At 41.4% G+C, this 16,772-nt stretch overlaps 1 protein-coding gene across 2 annotated transcripts in view; it reads left to right on the top strand.

The window, feature by feature from the left end:
• Positions 1-8,936: 8,936 nt before the first annotated feature.
• Positions 8,937-16,772, top strand: part of atxn1 (ataxin 1) — a 60,886-nt gene continuing 53,050 nt past the window's right edge. Inside the window, exons 1-2 of one of the 2 annotated variants that reach the window (XM_022746927.1) lie at positions 8,937-9,052; positions 16,034-16,065. The gene's annotated coding sequence lies outside the window, so the exon portion shown is untranslated. The remainder of the gene's footprint in view (positions 9,053-16,033; positions 16,066-16,772) is intronic. The other variant, XM_022746928.1, reaches the window with a different exon arrangement.

Raw genomic sequence — 16,772 nt, forward strand, 5'->3', positions numbered from 1 at the left:
TTTTGCAGATTTAAATGAGCACCTATGTTGCATTCACACTTTGCCAGAGGCCATCAAGGGCATGGCATACAAACACACACATACACATGCACTTAAATATACACACAACACTAGTAGTCAAGGTTAAACAAAGATAACCGGACTTTATTTGGGTTAAGGGCAGTCTTGCATGTTGGAACTGAGCCATGACCACACACACACACACACACACACACACACACACACACACACACACACACACACACACCTGTCAGTGTTGGCATCTGCTCAGTCCTCTTTATTGTAGACTCTCTCTCTCTCTCTTCCTTTGTCCTCTCTGTCTTGGTCATCAGACCTTGTAGCAGGATCTCTAGGGACAGCTGGTGGGGCAGTGTGAGCACCTGCACTTTGTGTGTGTGTGTGTGTGTGTGTGTGCATCTTTATGAGTGTGGCTATGTACATCAGTGGGGTTGGGAGGGGGTACCTGCAGTGTCCTAGCCAAGTGTCTGTGTATCCATGTGTGTGTATTTAGTGTGTGCATGTGAGCACCTGTGCTGCCAGCAGGAGCCTGCCACAGCCGTGGTGCTTCATGACGTATGCTGGTGACTTCCTAAGGTCGTGCTGTGAACCCCATAATAACTATTATCTTCCTAAAGTCGACTCACCTTAGTGAGAGATGGAGGATATGAAAGTATTTTGTGCATTACAGATACATGACAGATGCAGATATTTACAATTCTTTTGAACTGACTTTTCTTCTTTATTTTGTCTCTGACAGTGTCAAACAAGCTTTTTGTTTTTTTAATGAAAGCAAATGAAATGTTGTTTATACAGCAGCAGAGAGCTTTCCTAACTAGTTCAGTGTTACTCTATAAGTGTCAGCACAGCCTTAAGGGCAGGCCATGTACACACTCTGCTGCTGTGCGCTTCAGTTCGCCTGAACAATCAAAGCACAATTATAACATGATTCATGTTTATGCTTACTCGTATTAGTTCATTTCCATTCAGTCTTTTCCCATCATTCAAAAACCTTGAGGGTTTACTTGTGAAGGAGAAGCCAGCACCTGTAAAACAAGAAGATTCACGGTTCTCCCTGTGGGTCTCCACTATCAAACGTCTTCAAAGTTAATCTTTCGGCCAATAGTTCTGTGTTTGTCCCACTTACTATTAATCTCCACTCAGCCAAGCTATCATGCAAATAAAGTATATTTAGTGATGTTTTGCATCAGTGTCCTGTGGTGCATGACATGTGCTTCTGACATGTGGGTTTGAGTCTGATATACTGCCAAACTTGTAACAGCTCAGTCTCATCTTCCTTATCGCTCTTCACTGTGTGCTATCAAATAAATTAGATTTGCCTTCAAACAAAGAAGATTTTTTTTTTTTGTCTTTTGTCATTTTTTTTTTTGTGATTAAAAACTTAAAGTTTCTTATCAAAAAAGATATTAAAGTGGTTTCACCTTGATTTTTACTTTGGTCTCACTTTTTTTGGGCGATGCCACATCAGAGTTTATAATGATTGCAGAACATTTTCTGTCTTAACCGATGAGTTTTCACTTTGGCTTACATAAGCAATCAAGCCATCAAACAGAAACAGCCTCCTTGCTGCGGTTCAAAGCATGACAGACGAGAAGAAGAGGTTGACTCGTCATTCAGCGCACTCTGACAGGAATGAAATTGTGGGGGCGAGTCAGACTAAAAGTTTGTGTCAGGGAGTTGAATGAGGTCTCATGAAACCTGCTCTTGCAGCAACAGCTTGTAACCACTCGCTCTAATGCTGTGGTAGAACATCTGTAATCCAGCTATTATACCTGCCATCTGCCTCGCTGTCAGATTACTGCTGTCGCATTAAGACTTTTACTACTCTTGTACACTTTATATTTAATTCAGTATTTAATTTATTTCAATACCTGTTTAATTGGGTGGTTGTTTTTTTTTTTTTTTTTTGCTTGTGAGAGGAGTTTGGTGCGTTTGATGTTTATATTGTTGTACTGGGAGGTATGTGTGTGTTTAAGCATGGCGGTGAGATGATTTACTCTGTGTAAAGATGACATTTAGAGCTCTTCATGTTAGTGTTTGTGTGTGTGTGTGTGTGTGTGTGTGTGTGTACTGCATGTACAGTATGTGTGTGAGAGAGGGAGATTAAGCAGGAAATTATGCATGCATGGGCAGCATGTATGTATTTTGAATGTTTGGAAAAATGTAAAAGTAGATGGATGTAAAGTGTGTGTGTGCATGTGTACACCTTTGGAGATGTGATCGTGTGTGTGTGTGTGTGTGTGTGTTCCCTGCAGGCCACCTTCAAGCATATTCCCCTTATTCCAGCGTTGGGATCTTAGGGGACCGATCAAAGTCGGGCTCCCCGCGACTCCTGCTTCTCCAGGCCCACATACGCTAACACGGCTCAACTGACGAATGCTGAGTAATTCCCTCAGGTGGCAGCTCACGCTCTGATGTTCAGCATTAGTGCACTCTGTCAGTCTCACTTACACATTGTAGCTGCTTACACACACATACAGTATGTTCACGGGTAAATACTGCACATACACGCAAACGTATGGAAGAGTCATGGAGGAATTCACTCACTTTTTTCTTTTCACTTTTCACCCATTTCTTTGTCTCTTTTGTGCACTGTGTTTGCCCCCCCCTCGCTCACATGCCTGTCACATGTCATGGGGACGTTACGTTGTGATGTGTTGCCCTGAAGAATACAATCATCAGAGAGGAGGGATGAGGAGAAGCCAAGGAGAGAAAAGAGGAGGACAAATGGACGGGAGCATATGTTGGATTCGATTTAAACCTTGGTTAGCCTTCATTAAAAATCTCTGACTTACGTGCACGGCAGCTGAAAATATATCAAGACTCAAATAAGAAAGACACTACTACTTAAAGCTTTTTCTCAATACTGAAATCTAATACTAAAAGCCTTTTGTAAGACGACAAACACAATAGAGTTTGACGTCAAGTTGACCTTTTAGTAAATTACTGTGTGGAGTAATATTATCACATTATGGCATTTACCAGCTGTTATTATTTCACAAAGGGTGTAACAACTCACATAATGTCCCTACAAGTGAAGGCTTAATAGAGGGGAGTCAGAGAGTGAGCAGGTTTTAACCTAAACCTCTGCAGTGTTTTTTCCTCAACGACGTTTCAACACCATGTGTGTGTGTGCGTGCGTGCTAACCAGTATGTGTGCCGGTGTGTTTTTACATTCTTTTATCTCTGTACACTGGTATGCCTTATCTAAATTGTACAAAGTGTCAGAGTGTCATTGTGCCATCTTAACTGCAGCACTATCTACACTATCTAGGTTGCTAGGCATGATTTTATATTGTGTATGTATGGATATGGTGTGAATGGTAGTGGAGACGTGTCTATATTTATCAGCAGGAAAAAGCATGATCATCAGGTACACAGAAGCAGCTTTTAAGACTGCTGAACTTTGACCTGTACTGATTGTGCTGAGGGTTAATGAGTGAGTTGCATAACCAAGAGGTGGTTCATGTTTCTCTGTGTGTCTCGCTGTAGATGTGGGTCCCCCTTTTTCTCTCTTTTCTTCTCAGTTTCAGTTTACTGAGCCATTCCCGCATAACGGTTCACAAACACTATTGCCAAAGCAAACACACCACAGGTCAAAAGTTTTAGAAAATCTCCATTTCTCCATTTGTTAGTGAAATTTACACAGTGTGACGTCTCAGTGTGCTCTGAAAGAAAAGCATAGAACAAAGACATAATAAAGAAATCAAATATTGTTCCGAAAGTTTGTCCCTACACTGTTACCGAAGTTCCTGCCAATGTGTTGCACTTGCAGGTTGCTTTGCTTTCACCTTCTGTCCAGTTCATCCCAAACCAGCTCCATGGGGGTTAAGTCTGGAGACTGTGCTGCTCTTCCATCATTTGAAGCCTGACGTCTTGTTCTTTTCCTCTAATGTTGTGGGTCATTATTTCGCTGTATAGGATGAGCCCCTGACCAACCAGTCTGTCTTCCTTTTGTTACCTGTCTTTTTCTCACCATTCTGATAGCCACGGCCCGCGGTACAGTATTGTCTTAATAACGCATCAGAGGGTGTAGTAAGACAGTTTGTTCCATCACTACCTTTTGTACAGGCAGAGTGTTTTTAAGCAATCAGCAAAAGTTAGGGTAAATGTCGGAATTGTTTGCATTAACTTTCAAGGCTTCATTTACTTCCATAGCTGCAGGAAAGCCGTAAGTTAACTGACTACTTAATCAGTTGTTCAGTTTTGGCAGCCGCTGACTTTTGTACCAGTTAAGGTTATTCACTGGACTTGAGCTGATTAAACTTCTATACAAACTGAAAACATGGGAAAACATGTTATTCGTTTAGACAGTAATGATGCCATGTTTATGTTTGAACATGTGTCTGCGACAGAACAAATGAAACAGATAATTAAAACAGGAAATACATATGCAGATAGAATAATTGAATAATTGCAATTCAGTTTTTATTTTATAATGTGAATGCAAGTTAGTTGAGCAGGTGTTTTTCTAATGCTAAAGTCAGTACTTTATTTCACACCTTCAAACTTGATCACAGACACTTATTGTGAGCCCTAAATTTACAGTCAATTATGGGTTATGAAATTATTACTAATATGAGTATTACGACTCGTTAACTTGGTGCTATACAGAGGGTATGTACAGGTTGATACAAACTGAAAGAAGTGCTTCAAATGCTGGTACATTACTGCTGCAGATCCCCAATCATGATTATAGCCCTTGCATATATGAAGAGCGGCAGGCTGCTCTGCAGACTGGGTTGGGTTCAGCTAACCGGCCTATTGTTGGCCAGTTAGTGGCTACTCTGGTCAGATGCAGCCAGTGAACACAGAGCCTGCAGGGCAATCCAGGAACTTTGCAACGCTGCACTTTCCTCATTCCTTGGAAGCCTACACTTATGATGCATTTTAAACCAAAAAAAACAAACAAACAAAAAAAAAAAACAGCATTGTTTTTTAGCAGTGCATCTTTTGCAGAATAGCCAAATAAAAGTCAGTTTCAGCGGAATTCCCTTCTGAGGCCAGTTGCCTGCTGGTGCATTTGGTTCATTCCTTTTATTCGAGGGTTTATTCATTTTTTCTTTCATCTAAATACAAAGATGCAAATAGAGAGCAAAGGCAGCATAAGGAAGGACATGCTTACCGAGCCAAACAAGCCCACTAGGGAGCGTGGAGTGCCCTCCTGGCCTCCTGAGAAAGATTTAAATGATTTTAATCACGTATAAGCAAAAACAAATAATGTGTGAAAACAAGCAAATGTGACATGGACTGTGATAGATGTATAGATAAAACTTAAATATAAAAGACAGTAATGAAAAAGATATAGAGCCCTGTAAATACCTAGACAGTAGAGTTTCTTGTGTCCCCCTCTGTCTAGTAGCAGTGTGGATGTTGTTGATGGTAACAGAGGCATTAGCCAGACAAGCCAGGTCAGAGTGTAATCCTACAACAGATACTGCTCTGCTACTCATTACACACACACACACACACACACACACACACACACACACACACACACACACACACACACACACACACACACACACACACACACGCGCACACGCACACACACACACACACGCGCGCGAGCAAACATGCACACAACCCACCTATGGCTCTGTGTTCTCTGTTGACAGCTGTGCCTGCTGTGTCTCTGAGTGTGCGTGTGTGTATGTGTGTGTGGGTGCGTGCACACTTGTCCAACCCTGAGTGTGACAGAGGGACAGCAGGCAGGGGACCAATAGAAAAGCAGACTGAAAGGGGCAGGGCACGGTTTCATAGGTGCACATGGTCACACACACACACACACACACACACACACACACACACACATACACCCATGCTGCCAGTATTATTGAGTATCTTGTGCGACAGACAGGGAACTGAATCCTAGACTGCTGAGTCGCAGGAACATCTTGCTGCTGTGTGTGTGTGTGTGTGTGTTTGTGTATTTACAAACCTGCGTGTACGTGTAAACTTTTCACAATATTTTCCATGAATCGGATAGACAAGGTGAATCCAGTTGAAAGCTCTGTCCCATATTAATTTCCACCCTCAAATCAACCACAGATACTGTAGATATTGATTTATGGGAGTAGAGGATTTATCTTTTTTTTATTTTTTTGTATTACATATATCCGCCTTTCTGTTCTTAAAGAGTTGTGTGTTTCTTCTTTTTAGATTATGACTTTTCTTGGGCACACAGGGTGTGACCCGGGCATCGAGGCTTCCATATCAGCTTGGAGACTGATGAATGAACGATGAATCTATTCATACACAAAGGTCACAGCCTGCGTTTTCATGTTCCCTGCTGCAAACTTTTCACATCCTAATTTTTTTTGGGTTGTAGTTACAGGAGGAGAATAATGCTCACAGTGCTGGCGGTTCAGGGTCAGGTATGTTTACTATGCTGATTAAGCTGTTAATCTAGGCTAATAGCACACACAGCCATTGCGGTAAACAGTTTTTAAGCCATAGTGTAAATAGATTAATACTTGGGTCTGCGTCTGAGTATCAAAAATTGTCGACTGCAGAAAGCTGGCACTGAATGTCGGGTCACATTTATGATCTTGTTTACTTATTTTAAGACTTTATTCTTCAGATAGTTCCTGATTTGAATCAAAATTTTGGCATTGTAGATTAAAATAGTGTACCGTACTCTCGTACTGATTATGGAGAGCATGTTTAGAGATGCATCTGCTGTAACTGCTAGTGAGCGTACCTTCAATTCTTATAAGGAAAATACACATGGAAACACAAAGCATGAGTGTGACAGTTATGGGCGTGTGAAGTGGATGAGGAGCTGATCTTGTGTTTATCAACCAGGCTGTGACAGATGACATCACACTCTCTCAAAGACACTGAAAAACTCTTCGCTAACAATATGTCAAACAATTAGGAAGTCGTCTTTGCTAAAGCTCTGTTATCAGTGTTTTCATCTTGTGTGTGTTTGTGTTGCTTCTTCGGTTGGGTTCGTGAGTGTGTACGTGACTCAAAATACAGTATGTACAGTGGTACACCAGGTGTTTTACAGGTTTCACATGCCTGCATCCTAGCGTGTGTGTGCGTGTGTGTGTGTGTGTGTGTGTGTGTGTGTATTTGAGTTTGTGTCAACTTAGTACAAACAAGAAAAAGTGTGCTTTAGTATCAGTTTCTGTCCCCAGGGCCTGGTTGTCACATGATCAACTGACCTGATTTTGTGTTGCCAAGGAGATGCCTTGTTTCAGGGTTCAACTTAATGCTCAGCTCTGCCCCGTGACCTTGGGACATGTCTTTGTCGCTATGGTAACAGCCTCCAGGGTTACTTTAAATGAGAGGAGTGCACTGGGTGGGTGCACTAAGTATTTTTCTCTGTGTTTGTGCATCAAATTAGACACTTTACAACATTTATTTACCCAGAGAGGATCGCTCCCTTTCTGGAACGGCACGGTCTCAAAGTTAGATTCACACCTGAGGGACAGTAGTTGCAAACAGAAGTTTGGACAGTGTTGGATCTGTAAGTTCCTGACCTACAGGACAAAAAGTTAGCTTTTTTTTTTTTTTTTTTTTTTGATTAATGTATATGCGGAGTACAAAAGGAGAAATGTGATACTCATACATACATTGTGTGAATGGTTTTATTATGTGTCATTAAGACGGAACTTAATTAAACTGCATCAAATCCTTGGCATGTATTTAGTTACATATTTGGTGCTGTTTATCAGCCCTTAAAATGAAAAAGCACTTACCATTTATAGTGTAAAATTATTTTAAAACTTTAACAACAACAACTCTGTCAGGCTACGACAATGAGAAAACCAACAAACAAATTTTGTTTCCTCAGAGATACTAGTTTTATTACCAGCTTTCTATTTCATCATAATAGCTCTCAGTTTACTGGAGGCATTTGGTCAAAGTGAAACATTGTCCGCACCAGAAAGAGAGCCAAGCTCATGAAAGAGATCTAAATGCCTCCAAATAACTATGTTTTTGTTAGAAAAAAAAAAGGAGGACACACGCCTCAAACCAGTGTCTCTTGCGGGTAAACAAAGCGTGGTTGCCATGCCGATGGGGCGTCAGTGTATAAATAGCACGGGTGTTTGTTCTGAATACTCCTAGGAGAGAGCGACAGAGAGAGGGAACAGCAGGGAGACAGTGATAGCCAGTGTACAAAATCACAAGCACAGACTTTAACAGATGCACAGACTTAAACTCAAATGACTCAAAGACTGTGGCAGCGATTAATATGGAGCCAAAGTCAACAGGTTGAATTTTCAAACCCATTTATTGTGGGAGACACTCGTCACCAGTGGAGACGACTGCAGGGGTTTAATGATAGGAGTTTAGACAGTTTAGTAATAGCACATTATGGTGATTTTATGTCTGTTTGTTGTTTGTTTTGATGTGCTATGATATTAAATTATATTGTAATTTGCTTTTGCCAAAGTCACTGCATAAAGTAGAGCTCAATAAAATCTGAATCCAAGTGCTTAAATGAACATGTTGTTTCTGGAGTGTAAAGGATCTTTACCTCTGAGGACTGATAGTCACTACAAGCTGACATTTCTTCCTGTGCTGCTGTTCTGCACAGCTGCCATTAAAGCTGAGAGGAAATCATTTTGTGGAAAAACAACACTTGGCTGAAGGTTAAGCTGACGATTGTAATTGCATAGCATGGATTTTGGTTATTATGCAGTGATAATTGAGCTCGAACAAGCAGGAGCTGTGACCTCAATAATCATATCAGGAAACATAATATTGCCAGCTGATTTGTAGAAAAGAGTAAGGAACACTCTGAACATTGTGGTAATGCTTTCTCTGTGTCTCTCTCTCTCTCTCTCTCTCTCTCTTTCTTTCTCTCTCTCTCTCTCTGTGTTTCCCTTCAGGTAATGGTGACAGCAGCTGCAGACAGACAGACGTGGACAGACGGCGCAGACATCCGGGACGCTTCCCTCCCATTGGTGGAGAGATCAAGACTTCACACCAGGAACTGCAGCTCCAGTCGGGTGTCAGCTCTCAACTGAGCGGCAGGCTCCACCTACTCCGCCCAAGTGGCTCCGCCCCCTCTGCTCAGGTAGGATGGACTGGATTTTTAGCATCAATTAAAAAACTAAACTACCATTAAATTCAAGTTTTCAAGTTGTTTAAGAGGTGTATATATTTATGCAAGCTCATTTGGTAACCATGGCAACACATATGCACGAGCATTTGATTGGTGGGATTTTTGAAATGGTGGTGTGTTGTGTTGTGCTTGTGTCCTGCACTGTGTATTTCGGCAAATACAATAAAATATAGAGACCACACAGTTACTATTCCCTCATACTATGACATTAGATTACGTCTCTTTTTCATCTGTATTCATCATTATTTGTTACATTTTAGGACCAGTTCCACTCTCAACTAATAATGCTCATTTTCTGTTATTTGTTTCATGAGCACTTTCACGTGACATCAGAGAAGATAAGTGTCACATGACCTGCTGTTAGTCACCACAATTTGGTTTTCCCATGAGTCCGTGTAATGCTGATCATGTCCAGTCATTGAGTTACATGTCAGTCCATATAACTTCATGATTACACATCTTGGTTCATTTGTATTAGGCCAGTGTGACTGTAAAACAAACCAGAACTAAATGATATGATGTATAATTTCCTCCCTTAGTCCTTAGAGCTGAACAACATGTGTCAAAGCAACCAAAGATGGCAGCTGTGACTAACCTGTCTCTTCTTCTGACAATAATAACATTCATTTGTCATTATTACATTGTTACTGAAACTCTGAATTCAGTAGATTAGTGGTCACCAACCTTACAATCTTATATCAAGTCACTGTATACTTTCTCCAAAAGTTATGTCTTTACCGTGAAAATGAGTTGTGATTAGTTTAACAAATTGGCAGTTTTTCCTTCATTTATGGTTTTATTTTTCTTTGCGAGGTGGCATTTTTGCTTTGTACACAAAAAACAACAGAACCATTTTCTATCAGAGATGTGGAGTATTTTTGTCAGTAACATTTGTAATGTAGCATAGATGTACTTAGCTGTGTTTTGGGGTTTATGTGTTTCTACAGCTCAGAGGATAAACTTCTCCTGGCCTGTCTGAGCCGCTCTCCTCCTTCCTCCTTCTCCTCTATTCTCCTTTAATGTGACTTGACGTTCGATTTTATTCTTTTCTTTCTTATTCTTCACTTTGACCCTCCCACCATGATGTCTCTCAGCTCAGTTTTGCAGATTTATCTTCTGCCAAATTCCCTCCCTTTCTGTCCGTCTCCCCTCTCCTCCCTTAGTCTCTCTACCCATTCTCTAGCTGAGCGGGCTCTCCCCCTCTCCTCCTTTCCTCCTTTTTTGTGTCCTCACCCTCCACTGTATCTATTGAAGCTCCTCTGTCAGTCCTTTATCTCCGTCTCACCAGCTGTGTGTTGAAGCTCCATTCTCTCCTATGAGAGAGAGCAGCCTGAATAGAGGGGCTTACTGAGAACAGTGGGAAAGCCAGTCTCTGCCTTTCCTCTCATTGAACACATCTCTTACTCCTCTCCCCTCCTCTTCTCTCCTCTTCTCTCCCCTCCTCTTCTCTCCTCTTCTCTCCTCTCCTCTCCAATCCTCTCCTCTCCTCTCCTCTCCTCTCCTGGATTTTCATATCAATTTAAATTCAAAGTTTAATTAGTTAAAAAATGACAAAACCCACAGAGAAGTATTTTCTGAGGCTCATCCCAGTTGCAGAGTACCTGCTTTTGACTAAACAGTTTTTTTGTTTATTACCCTTCAGCAATATACAGTTATACTTGACTCACCAACAGCATCATTAGATTTTCCTGTGAGGTACTTCAGTGTGCTTGGGGACTTGCCTCATAACTATACAAATATGTTTTGAAGTGCAGCCTAATTAGTTTATTAAATTAACTTTGTACCAATTCAGAGAGGGGGGTAAAATAAGGAGAGCTTCAGAGAGAAAGTATAAAGGAAAGGTAAGATGCAAATGAAACAAATGCAAGAAAAGTATATCATTAAATAAAAAGGCTGCTACAAAGTACTCTTATTTTTTTTTGTTGCAGAGATTCAAACTCTCCTTGCTCTCCATCTCCTCCCTTTCTCCTCTCTCCTCCCTGTCCCCTCCTTTCTTCACCCATCATTCCTGCTGAATGGAAATTAAACATTTCACTCCCGGCTTCTTTCTGCTTCCTCTCTCTTTTGTAAATCCACTGTTGACAGTTGCCTTTCTCTGAGCAGAAAGCCCCAGAAATGAGCAGATGGAGGGCTGACAGTCTAGGGGGCTCAAACAATGATGCTGGGCGGCAAGTCGTGGTGATCAACACATGTCAGAAAAATGGCTGTTAATGGGAGTACCATATACAGACTGTCAGTCAGCTGTATAGGGGCTGGATCCATTTTTGTCTCGCTGCCTGTTGGGGATGTAGAAGATTTGACATTTGGGTTAAGATGTTTGGCACATTCACACTTAAGTCGTATCCTGCACGGCTTCCAGTTCGAGTTCGACAGTAGACTAAGCTTATGTTGCTAGAGAGCTAACATAATCATGTATAATACACTTCTTATGTATTTGAGTTATTAAGATGGTGCTAATTTGGCTCCTGGTTTGCTTTACTGTGCTGAGAAGAACATTATTCAGACATTTATGACAAAAACGTGGATGTAATAATTTCCTATCATGTCACCCAATCATATCTTCTTTATTTAAAAGGAAGTAACTATGTAATCTAGTACAAAGCATGGGGGAAATTGACGTCCCGTTAATTAATTGCAATGGATGGTATAATATTCTGGACGTTAAAGATTTTATAAATAATGCATATTTATATACATAGAGCTTTTCTCTCAAGTCAATTCATATTTCCTCTACAATTAATGCACTATATGTCTTTCCAGGAAGCTTCCAATGAAATGATTAGTAGGTTATTGACACATAAAATAAAGCATTAATGAAAAATAAAAAGAATAAAAGTTCTTTTAGATGTTACTGTTTGAAGTCTTTGTTTTCAGTTTCAGACAGAGATGGCCCATCAGCTCTACAGTTCAGGCTCCTCTTGACTGTGGCTGACTGTTCAGAATTCACAGAAATCAGGAACAGAATCAGCGCCTGTCTGCTTTTACTAGACTGCAGGGATCACACTGACACGCTCATTACGCTCTTTTTTTTTTTTTTTTTTTTTTACATTACTGTAACTTTAAATTCAGATAATCCCTGGGGCTTGTTAGTAAAATATGCTTAGCTTTGATTTCATTACAGCAGAACTCGGCTGTGAAAGACATTTTATAAGCCAGGAGAAAGAGTAAACTTATTTACGTCTTGCAGGGGAAATCTGACAGCTTTATATGGATTCAATCAGTTTTCAGAGATTGATTTTTTTTTTTTTTTCATTCGAAACTGAGATTAGTCCCACCCACTCTCTCGTGCTTAGACTCCATGCAGCCTGCAGCAACGACTCACAGTAATCTCCGAGTTGTGAAATTACCAATTAACCCAGCAATGCTCTCTATAATAAAGCTTCTTCAGATGTCCAGCATAGCCAGGGGGTATCAGTCCGTGAACAACTGCTCAGTGTAAACTAAACTGAGCCTGCCCCTGTTGTTTGGCATTAGACTGCAGTAAGGGGGTCAGAAGAATAAACAGTGTTTGCTCTAGCCTGCTAAAGGTTAGCATTCATAATAAGTTAAATAAACAATCAGTTAAATGTCAGACATACAATTCTTTTGAACCTCACATAAGTTCGTTGTAGTAAGAAACGTAAAATTCAGAGGTCGTCTTCTCCCTCTGTGTGTGTGTGTGTGTGTGTGTGTGTGTGTGTGTGTGTGTGTGTGTGTGTGAGCATGGATTTCCCCTTCTCTGTTTTCTTGTAATAGCTGTGCTCTGCTTTATTTGATCTGGGCCCCCGCTCTCATAGTAGGATTGAATTGGTTTTGGAGAGCAAGGGATACACACACACACACACACACACACACACACACACACACACACACACACACACACAGACACACCTGAGACTGCCAACTGCAACAGCAGCAGACCGAGGAGGGAGAGGGGACAGGAGAGGGAAGGAGAAGAGGGGCAGCGGGAAAATAAGATACATGAGGACGGGAGGAGGTGGTTAGAGAATGAAGAGAGGAACAGAAGAGGAGGAGGAGAGAGGGTGTGTTGGAATAAACGGAGAGAGAGGAGGAAAACAGGAAACAGTGGTAACTTGCATCTTAAAAAGAAAGTATTCTCTTTTAATTTGGTACTGGCCAAAGACAAGGCGAAGGAACTAATTGAATTCATCACTGATTCACCCCTTCCTGTCTCTCTCTCTCTCTCTCTCTCTCTCTCTCTCTCTCTCTCTCCTCTGCTCTCCTCTTCCTAATCTTTTCCTGCTGTTCTCTATCACTACCCCCCTCCAGAGTCTCTCACTTGGTCTGCTTTTGTCTCACTGTCTTTACTTGTCACACTGACACTCTCCCAAAACACGTCCTGTCTCTCTCTCTCTCTCTCTCTCTCTCACACACACACACACACACACACACACACACACACACACACACACACACACTCTCTGTGGCTGTCTCGGCACACCAAAACAATTAGATAATTACCTTGCCCAGTGTCGCTGAGTTCATCCAGACTGCTGGTTGTTTCTGAATTACCGAGAGGAGAAGGGAGAGGTAGAGAGAGGAGAGGAGGCAGAGCAAATGAAGAGCGGAGGAATGAATGAAAAGAGAGACATTCTCGATTGGACGAGCAGACCTGAGAGTGCCTATTGTGCATGTACTACATACTGCGAACAAAGAGAGGAAAAGAACACAATAAAGTACTTTCAAACAACATTTATTTGAATGTTTCTACCAAGGCCATTCTATTGGGAAAAATGAAAACTCTCACAAAGCCGTATCATGTCTCCTTTTGTAAAGACATGTGTAAGTACATCTCACAAATTTGTATGGATGTTAGAAAAAACTGTCTTAAGATAAAAGGGGAAATAGCTGTAGTAGAGACTATACTTGAACTAGAAAGTCTAGGTCCACATGAAAACATCCTTCAGTTTTACAGGAAACACTGAATTTCTTCTGCTTTAAGTGTTACTTTGTGTAAGTGGCAACATATTCAGATCTCTGGTTAGAAAGAAAAGTGGAATGTATTTACAGTTGTAGTACATTAAATACTTCTTAAAAAAATTTTCAGGTTACAAAACTAAGATCATTCTTGCATTTAAACTTGCAACTATGCAAGCAGCAGAAATCGATTTGACTTAATATTTTACTTTTTATTGGATTTAATTAAAAGTCAAACTAACAGATGAACAGGTTCATCTTTGAAATCTCTCACAATCTATCTCCCGTATCAAGTGACTTCATATCTGCCCCGGCCCCCGAAACTGTAGCGTAAACGTTATTTCTTCCAGGTTGTAATGCTCAATACCGCAGCAGCAGCGCGATACATCATCTGTTCTCTTTCTGCCAAGCACCATCCGACAAAGCAGTTATATCGTAGCATTGATAAAAAACAGCAATCTCTTTTTGCGCAGTTGATACCATCATGAGAGAAAAATCGCCTCTTTCTGTCCTGAGAATCACAAAAATAAAAAATCAGTTCAGGCAGAGCAAGTCTTTTCCAGTGAACTCCGGCAGCACATCTTTATTGTCTCAATACAGCCGCCGTCTGTTTACAAAGGAGAGATGTTGAAGTCAGGCTTAATAATCATACAAGAGGTCCAATGGCTTCTCCCATAGGAGCTAATCAGCGTGTGTATGTCTGCTCAGCTTAACCACTGTGTTCCATTACTCTGTTCCTGATAAACATCGGTGTGTGTCTCTCTCTCTCTAAAACTGTGCGAGTCTGTGTATGCCTGTCAGCATATTTGTTGCGTTAATAATACAGCATCTGCCTTCATGTAGGGCCTATGTATGTGTGTGTGTGTGTGTGTGCATGTGTGTGTGCGTGTGCGTGCGCGCACTGTAAGGTAGGCTATGTGGGCGACCGCCTACAATAGTTTGCGTATGCGCTCTATAACACGCTGAACGCATATGTACGTGAAATGTGAAATGTCATGTGGAGCTGCGGGGTATTGACTGGAATTCAGCCATCAGCATGGAAAAACATGTTGCCGTAGGCCTTTTCTAATGAGCCATGCATGGGCTGGAACATTGTGTGTGTGTGTGTGTGTGTGTGTGTGTGTGTGTGTGTGTGTTTGAAGGGATGGGGGTGTGATGCCCTGCGTCTGCATTTTTTTTTTTCTTTTTTTTTTGTGGTGGGTACTGTATCTTTGTGAGCATTTACTCTTAAATATGTATTGGAGAATTAGATAAAGTGGGTGTTTTAGGAGCTTAAGAAATGCGTGTGTGTGTGTAATTCGGCTCCGTGTGGGCTCCCATTATTCACATAAGCATGCTTGTCTACTGTCTGCGTGATTAATCCACCGTCCTTTCCTAACTCCGACCCACTTTTGTTGCTCTTTTCTTTGTTTGCTCTTGATTCTCCCCTGCTTTATAGCATTAAGCAATGAGTAATGATGACTGACATCATCTCTGGCTAGGCTAGTGCCGACTAATTGGCCAGAGCGATCTGATTGCATTAGATGTTATTCCTTTAGGGTATTCCCTGTCCTGCGCCCCCGCTTTGAAAGATATCCCGCATTGCTTGCATGTTGGTGTTTGGCATTTCGTTTGGTTTCACAGGAGGAAAGAAACAAACCGGATTCACCACTTGGTTGTAAGCATGTCGTGAAATTAGCAATTGTGATTCATGGCTTGTGTGGTTTTAACCTGAAAAGTGAATAATACTAAAAGCTGTGATCGCTGTTGAGCCTTGTCTGGTCTTGTTAATTGCTATCATCTAAAATGCACGTCTCAGGATGCCTCAAGGAAATTGCAAACACGCTACGGGGACACTAATATACTGCTGAAATATCTTTGGTTATTGTGTGGATGCTCTGGGTGCTCGTGCAGTAAAGCAATAAAGCTTGAAAAATGAAGTTGGGCTTTAGATTTACCAACAGTCATGAGAAGCTCTTTCCTCCTCTCATCTCTCTCCCCTTTCTCCGTCTGACTTCTGTCTTCTCTCTCACACAGAAGCCGCTGTAAGAGCAACCTTTTCAAGTGAGGTAAAATGATTATAGTAATGGATGCCCCCCCCCCCCACACACACACACTCCTACTCCCACCACCACTCCAACCTTTCTCTCTTGCTCTCCTTTCACACTGACTCCTCTGTACATTCTGTTCTGTACATTAGTGTGGCCCCGGGGATGCCCTCGCTCTCCGCGGCTTAATGCAATCACACCTCCAGTATAAGTGCACTGTGTTAGAGAGAGAGAGAGACAGAGAGAGGGAGGGAGCGTTGAGAAGAGAGATGAAAAAGTAAGGGGAGATGCAGAAGGGGACTGGTGGGTGGCAACTGGCAGGAGTGATCACATCAGAGGATGATAATTACTGGCAGACAGAACCGACAAGTCATGCAAATGAGATAATTTACAGGTCTTCCTGCCAGTCAAGGTAACGGTATAGTTTCTTGCCACAAATGTCATCTGTGCGGTCTAATATCCTGTTGCCCTTACGGTATTTTGATTATGATACTTTTCACAGCTGGCACGCGTGGAACATCTGTAAATACCAGTCATAAAACACCTTGAGTGACGAACTGAAACGCTCATCTGCACTGCGAAACAGTTTTACTTTCCACTTGACGTTATTATTTGGGCCCAAAAAAACGAAATAAAATCTATAAGGTCACAGTTTTACAACACCAAGACCAATTAGATACAATAAAAATAGTTTAGCATGAGATTAAGTAAGAGCTTCGGTTCAGCTC

This window comes from Seriola dumerili, unplaced genomic scaffold (assembly GCF_002260705.1).
Source record: "Seriola dumerili isolate Sdu_G_001 unplaced genomic scaffold, Sdu_1.0 BDQW01000110.1, whole genome shotgun sequence".
Classification (NCBI taxonomy): Eukaryota; Metazoa; Chordata; class Actinopteri; order Carangiformes; family Carangidae; genus Seriola; species Seriola dumerili.